The following is a 7,393-nucleotide window of genomic DNA, read 5'->3' on the forward strand; positions in this document are numbered from 1 at the left end:
CAATAGTCGATTTATTAAGTACTTTCACCTAATGCCCAAATTATGGGATTTTTATCTCAATCTCTGTCACAAGTAAGTCCCATGCACATAGCCCAAGTAGCACAGTTTAGGTCCATTTAGTTGAAGCAACCGGATTACGACTGAAATTAGTCATAATTAGGTTATCACAACTAATTTGTAACAACCGTGCTAGTAGGGAGACCACTATAATTCGGACCGTCTCAATTGTAGAACCATCGTTCCAAGAAATATTAACTCTTTTTATCTCCTTTCCTTTCCCTTTTGCCATTTTTTCTATTATTTTGATTTTCTTCTCTTCTTTGTCTATCCCATTTTCCTCGTTTGATCTTTTTTTCCGAGATCTTTATTTCTTCTGTTGGTTTTTTTACTCTCTCGCTATACTTATTTTCCCTTTTGATTTCTTTTGCTATCTGTTCCTTCTTATCTTTCTTGTCTCGTTTTCCCTCTCATTATCTACTGTTCGTCCACCTTTATTGTCCCATCTCTGATTTTCATTCTCTACACACTATTTCCGCCTTCTCTGTTTCGTTTTTTCCTTCCCATTTTCACCCTCTTTCTCTATTCTACTCTGATTTTCCTCTTGTTTTCTTCTCTTTTATGCATTGTTTTTTGTATTTTTTCCTCCGTTTCTCTAGTTTTCCTGTGTCATATTTTATCATTTTCTATCCCGTCTTTATCTGTCTTTATTCTTTTTTGCGGTCCCGGCTTTCGTCTTTTTCTCTCTTTTAACTCTCTTTCTATCTCTTTTTCGTTTTCGTCTGTACCGAACTTCTTCTTTCCTTTCTGTCACATTTTATTTTTCTTGTCCGTTTTATCCCTACATTTTTTTCTTTTATGCCCTTTTTTCTGTTACGTTCTTTTTTCTGTTCTCGTTTCTCCATTTTCATTCTCCCTTTATTCTACTTTTCTTTTTCTTTTCTATCCCGTTTTTCTCCTTTTTTGTCTCGCTTGTTCTCATTTTCTGGTCATTTTTACCTTTTTTCTCTCTCGTTTTCTTATTAACCACTTTTTTCTCTTTTAATGTCCCCTTTACCATCCCATGCTGTCACGTTTTTTCTCTCGTTTTTCTTTTTTTCATGCCGATTTTAATTCTTTTCTTCGCAAGTTTTTATTTTTTTTTTCTTAACCCGTTTGTCCACATTTTATCACGTTTTCCTTCGTGATATTTTGCATTTTTTCTCCTTCTGTCTCAGTTTGTCCCAGGAAAAGAAGCCCTGGAGAGGAGAAGGATGCGGACTACCTCTAGATTTATTGGTAGTCCATCTATACTCACTGATGAAGAAAATAGAAAATTTACTAGCATTTTTATAAGAGACTGTTTGCGTTACTTGGTTCATAAAGATACGTATTTTTGAATTAGGAAATTTATTACAACCGAGTTTCTTAGATATATCTCAGAAGTAACAAAAAATGTTGTCATGGAAATTTTAACAACAAAATATTAGAAATTGGCAAACAAGAACAACATGTTTACAAAAAAAAAACATAATTCTCCGACTTTTCTTCGAAACTTTCCACCATCGCTTAACTTAAAATTTGACTTGAAACTAGATTTGAAATTGACCTTAACCCTTTATAAGGCAGTGGCAATTATATTGCCACCAACGAAAAATATTTGTTTTGCGTCTGTAATGACATCAAATTATAAAAGCAAACAAAATTTTTTTTGTTGGTGGTAATATAGTGGCCACTGCCTTATAAAGGGTTAAAGTAGGAGTTCAAATTAGATAAATTGCACTTGTGATTGTGTTTGGAATTGGACTTGCCACTAGACTTAAAATTGAACATGAAAGCGATGTTGAAATTGGGCATGAAATTAGAACTGAATTTGAACTAGAAATTGAGGCTTGAAAATAAAACTTGAAATTAGATTTATAACTGAAATTTAAGTTGGACTTGAAACTGGAACTATTTTTACGCAATCAATTTACTTATCACAATAAAATGGCCGTTTAAATTAAAAACTGCGGACTTCTTGGTTGCAGAAATTGTTTTGTTTTATATTAAATTCTTCATTTAACTCTGTCTCAACGTCAGCACGCCAGCGTAGCATTAACTCATTTTGTCCTTAATCTCGTATTTGAGATAAAATGCGAATTGTTCTGCAGAAATACAGATCTATGGTTTATAATCGCAGTTATCTATGATCAAAAAAGCTACATAAAAAAGAATGAAAGACAAGCTACGAGTTTGATATTAATAAAGTTGCTAGTTTTAAATAGAGTAAATAGAGTAAAAAGTGTAGGAAATCTATTTGTAGATCTATCATTCAATTCCTTTGCCAAGCGCCGGCGACTGCACATATCCTACATCAAAGTCCACCCAAACACAGTAGTTTTTCAAGACTTTATAACACCAAATGTTCTAAGCAAATCTTGTCCTAAGTGGTTCCCACCGCATGAACATATTTTATGGCACTTGAATGGAGTAGCGTGGCGGCACTGCTGCTTGGTTTTAGTGTCCTCGCATTCTTTTACTTCGTCTTTTTATTTACTTTTTTACTTTCTGACGACGACGACGACGACAAAGCACATAAACCGACCTCAGAAACTGCATGGAAGCAACAAGAAATTGTCGGCGATCTCTTCACTAGATCGATCGTTAAGTTCACAAAAATAATGAGCAGCTCATTTTGTGTTTAGTTCTCGAAAATGACATATTGCAGAGTAAGGATAATAAAGCGAACCGATGTTGTACAACGCCAGCTGAATGTGCCGAAAAGGTTACATTATATAAGATAACGGCAAGTAATCATTACGTATTTTCATTTTCGCATTGATACTCTCCGGTTCACTATCGTTATCGTAGTTCAGTGGTAATCAATTAATTCGTTTCAACTTTTTGATGTATCAAATAGATAAATAGTAACCCACAACCAAACTACGAATGTTCATTGATCAGAAAGTTGATGCATTTCCAGATTTTTGTTTCAAAGTTCAATTAAATGCCATTAACAACTCTTGCGGAACGAATCTATGATCGAGGATGTGCGGTACTTGGCTACTGAAGTCAACCACTTACCATCAAACGAAACCGAGATAGTGTAGATACCTAGTGAAAACGAAGCGAGTGTGAACTAAAATAAACAGCTGCTTCCCATAAAAGGATTGATTCGTGTGCTCCTGTTGGCGGCACGGCGGCGGTCTGATGGTGCCACCACATGTGCGTTTGCGTTTCTATCTTCTAGTAGGTACCTAGTTCAGCAGATGCCAGGCTGGGAATGAGATGTAAGTACTTTGTTGATCACTCTGTTCAATGCAGTATCCTTTTTCATAGCCGTCTATCTATCATGGCAAGTTTGAATATTTCACTTTATGGCTTTTGAACTCAGTTTGGGATTTTTCTGCTGATAACGATGCAAATGTTGAACGCTGGTGGGCGCGTAGTAAAAATGATGTCGGGCACCCAAAACCGAAACATACCGGGGTCTAGATTAATGAGGATTGGGACCGGCAATTTGCAAAAGAAGAGTACGAATGAACAATTTAATGGAACAAACTGTAAGCTGATGAAAAAATAAGCCTTCGTGAAAAGTTGGAACTAGGTGCTAATTCAGTCGCCGTTGAAATTTATTTCACTCTACTACAAAATACGAAAACCAAACACTATAATTCAGAATGGGTGAATTGTTGTAGAACACGGAAACTTATAGGAATCGATTGGAAACACCTGGAAGATTCGAATAGTGTTTCATAAACCGGTTAGCTGGAAACCTTTCTCGTCCATAATCTGCCATGCGTGAGCACGTTGTACTTCCAACATTTCTTGAGGATTTATGGGAGTGGAAATATGATCCGTAGTTCTACGCTCGACTGGTACTGCCCCACGAAATATCTTGTTATTGGACTCCAAGACGCAGCAAGTTCTGGGAGAGTACCTTTCAGGCGGCGTGGATCAGCGTAATGCGTTCTTTTCAAGAACTCCGCCGGAACTAGGAATAGAGAGACCGAACGTACTAGATAGATCGACCAAATTGAAGACGACTTCCATGTGTCACTACAGGCATGGTTAAAGTTTTGCTTAGTGGCTTGGCAGCGTGATCTTTGAAATACGCGCAGAGCAAAGGATCTTGCACGTTTCAATCAACGGAGATGTGCGTTTCGCCATGGAGGCTTGCGAGCGGGTCGGCCTATAGGACCGGAATCGGTGATCAAACTGTTCAAAGTGCGAATGAATTGTTTAACAGCCGTGTCAACATCAGGATACAGTCACAGAGATTGCCAGTCGACCTGCGCAATTGCTGTGGCTCAGTTTTATGAAAATCTCAATCAAGCATGATAATAGACTAGGCTGCCACGGTAACCGAGCAAAGTTGTATGGCTGGATCATTGACAAGTATCAGATTATCAGATATCAGATAACAAGCGATTATTCCTGGAAACAGAAACCGTCTTAAACCGCGGTGCGAGCTGCGGAAGCGTGAGAACGTTTGTAGTCGATGCTAGGACAACCGTTCACAGGAACATTCGAACACTAAACTGGCCTGGTTGTAATCACCTTATAGGAACGCTACGTCACTCGACGCTAGATGAGAATACACACTACTAAAAGTGAGTCGATATGTTCGCTGATGCTCATGGCGTCGTCTTTCCGGTAGCGGGGTAAATAGATTACACCAATGCTCAGAGAAAGATCGGCTACTAGGACTTTCACCCATAGCTGTTCAAGTGTTTCGTAGATCGGGGAAGGGTCGATGGAGCAACTCAGCTTATAAGAGATCCCGATCAGCGTAACACCGCCACGGGACTTTCTGCTGTATTGCTGGTTACGATTACATCTAAAGACGGAGAATACGTTCCCAAATAACTGTTGGGAGTGAATCTTCTCGCCAAGCCAGGTTTCCGTTAATACAATTATATCGAAGTTCGACTCAGCTACAACAATAAAAAAGTCGTCGATTTTGGTTCGAAGTCCGCGCACGTTCTGGTAATAAATCAACAATGGAGGTTTCGAGTTCAGCTGCGGGTCTGCCAGAGCTGGAAACGGGGACGGCGTCATCGAAGGAATTGTTATATGAGTTGTTGCACTTGCCTGGTGTGGAATTTTGGGAGCCCCGTTCCGTACACCCACAGACAGGCCCGGGACGACTTTTGTTCGCTGGCAGGAATAACTCGACTGCGGTGGAGAGGTCGGGGGCTACCATAATATCGTAATCATTGCCTCCCGGTACAGCACCAAATGTCGGTAGAATCACGGTGAGTTGCCTAGAATGGTGTGCTACGTCAAGCGGGTCTGGATTAATGGTGAGATCGACGTGCGAGGCGACGCCACTTTGGAAACAAAGTAGTGTGCGGTAGTGAGAAAACAAACACACTGATACTTGCCAGGGTTTGCAGTTTGGAGGCTTCGTTCCGTACAACTGCACACAGGGCCGGAACGACCAATGCGCGCTGACAGGAAAAGCTCGACTGTGGCAGGGGGAACAGAAGCCTCCATGATGCTAGAAACGCGGCGTCCCAGCATCCGAATGGCCGAGTTGGTTCCGAGGTCGTCGCAGGCGTTACTGTGATCCTTAGAGTAATAAGCGATGAGAAGAGGTTTGATGGTGCCCAGTAGTTTTTGAGACGGCACCCTCAAACTCTCTAAAGAAAAGACCTTGAGGCCAGGTCCCCGTATTCAATGCGGAGTCTCGTAATTTTGTATCCATCCCGATTTTAAAGGAGATGAAGTTCATTGCAGACAAATCTGCGTCCTTTTTGGTCAATGGGAAGACCTTGAACGGTGCATCACACTGCAAGCATTCTCTAACCAAATCAGTTACTGCATCCGCTTTAACACTAGGGTGAACTCTGGACAGGTAGAGCCAGAATAATTTCTTCGGAGGGGTAACAGTTTTTACGGCTTCAGAAGTCGATGGTTTCGTACCTCCAAGGTTCAACATAGCGCTACAAGGTGTTATGAACCGAGCGGATATCAACACGCGGGGCACGATATTAAACAAATCTAGTCAATTCGTCTGCTTTGCCGATGACATGGATATTATCGGCAGAACATCTGTGGCGGTGGCTGAACAGTACACCAGACTAAAGCGCGAAGCAGAAAAGATTGGGTTAAAGGTAAATACGTCTAAAACAAAGTACATGCTGGCCAGCGGAACCGAGGCCGAACGACACCGCTTGGGCAGTAGTATATTGATCGACGGCGATGAGTTTGAGGTAGTCGATGAATTTGTCTACCTTGGCTCACTGGTAACGGCGGACAATGATACCAGCCGTGAAATTCGGAGGCGTATTATCAGCGGACGTCGTGCTTACTATGGGCTCCACAAGCAATTGCGGTCGAGCAGACTAAGTCCCCGTACAAAGTGCACCCTGTACAAGACGCTTATTAGACCGGTTGTTCTCTACGGGTATGAAACATGGACAATGCTCGAGGAGGACCTGCGAGTGCTCGGAGTTTTCGAACGACGAGTGCTAAGAACGATCTTCGGCGGCGTACAGGAGAACGGAGTATGGAGGCGGAGGATGAACCATGAACTCGCACAGCTCTATGGCGAACCCAGTATCCAGAAGGTGGCTAAAGCTGGACGGATGCGATGGGCAGGGCATGTTGCAAGAATGCCGGACAACTGCCCTGCAAAGATGGTGTTCGCCTCAAATCCGGTAGGAACAAGACGACCAGGAGCGCAGCGAGCAAGATGGTTAGACCAGGTGGAGCGAGATCTGGCGGAGAGTACTCGGTGTCCGAGGAATTGGAGAGCAGTAGCCCTCAACCGAGTTACATGGAGAAATTTTGTTCAACAGGCTTTGTCTTAGGACGGCAAGCCTCCTAAGTAAGTAAGTAAGTACCTCCAAGGAGCGGCTTAGCAATCATAACGCGTTCATCACGGCGACATTTCATTGGAGGTTCGCCGGCAGTAATTCTAGGGGCTAGTGGTAGTGGTGTAGGTGATTGTCTCATCAGTCGCTTTCACCGGTTTGGTGCAATGATCACAGGCACTGAACTCTATACTGAACAACTTCTTGCCGATATAAACCATCTTGAATCAATTTACTTTGAACACGGCAGTGAGCCACCTCATATTCAGTTACTTTGAACACAGTGAAGCGATATCAATTAACCTTAACACAATCTACTTTGGTCGATCTCAGGGAAGCGGCAAATGTAAACAATAAGCTCGAATAAGTGATATTGCATAGAGCAACAAATGTGAACAAAACGCACGATTAAGCGGTATTCCATTGACCCGGCACAAAACTAATCACAGCGAAGAGTATAATCAACTCTAAATCACAGTTTTTTTCCTGTATGGACTCATCACTGCGTCCAGCATCATTGATCTATTTTGATATCGCCCGAGTTTTTGCTGTTATACAGCAATGCACTGCATTTTTTTTTTTTTTGCTATAATCGCTATTGAATGAGCGAAATG

This window comes from Sabethes cyaneus, chromosome 3, assembly GCF_943734655.1.
Source record: "Sabethes cyaneus chromosome 3, idSabCyanKW18_F2, whole genome shotgun sequence".
Classification (NCBI taxonomy): domain Eukaryota; kingdom Metazoa; phylum Arthropoda; class Insecta; order Diptera; family Culicidae; genus Sabethes; species Sabethes cyaneus.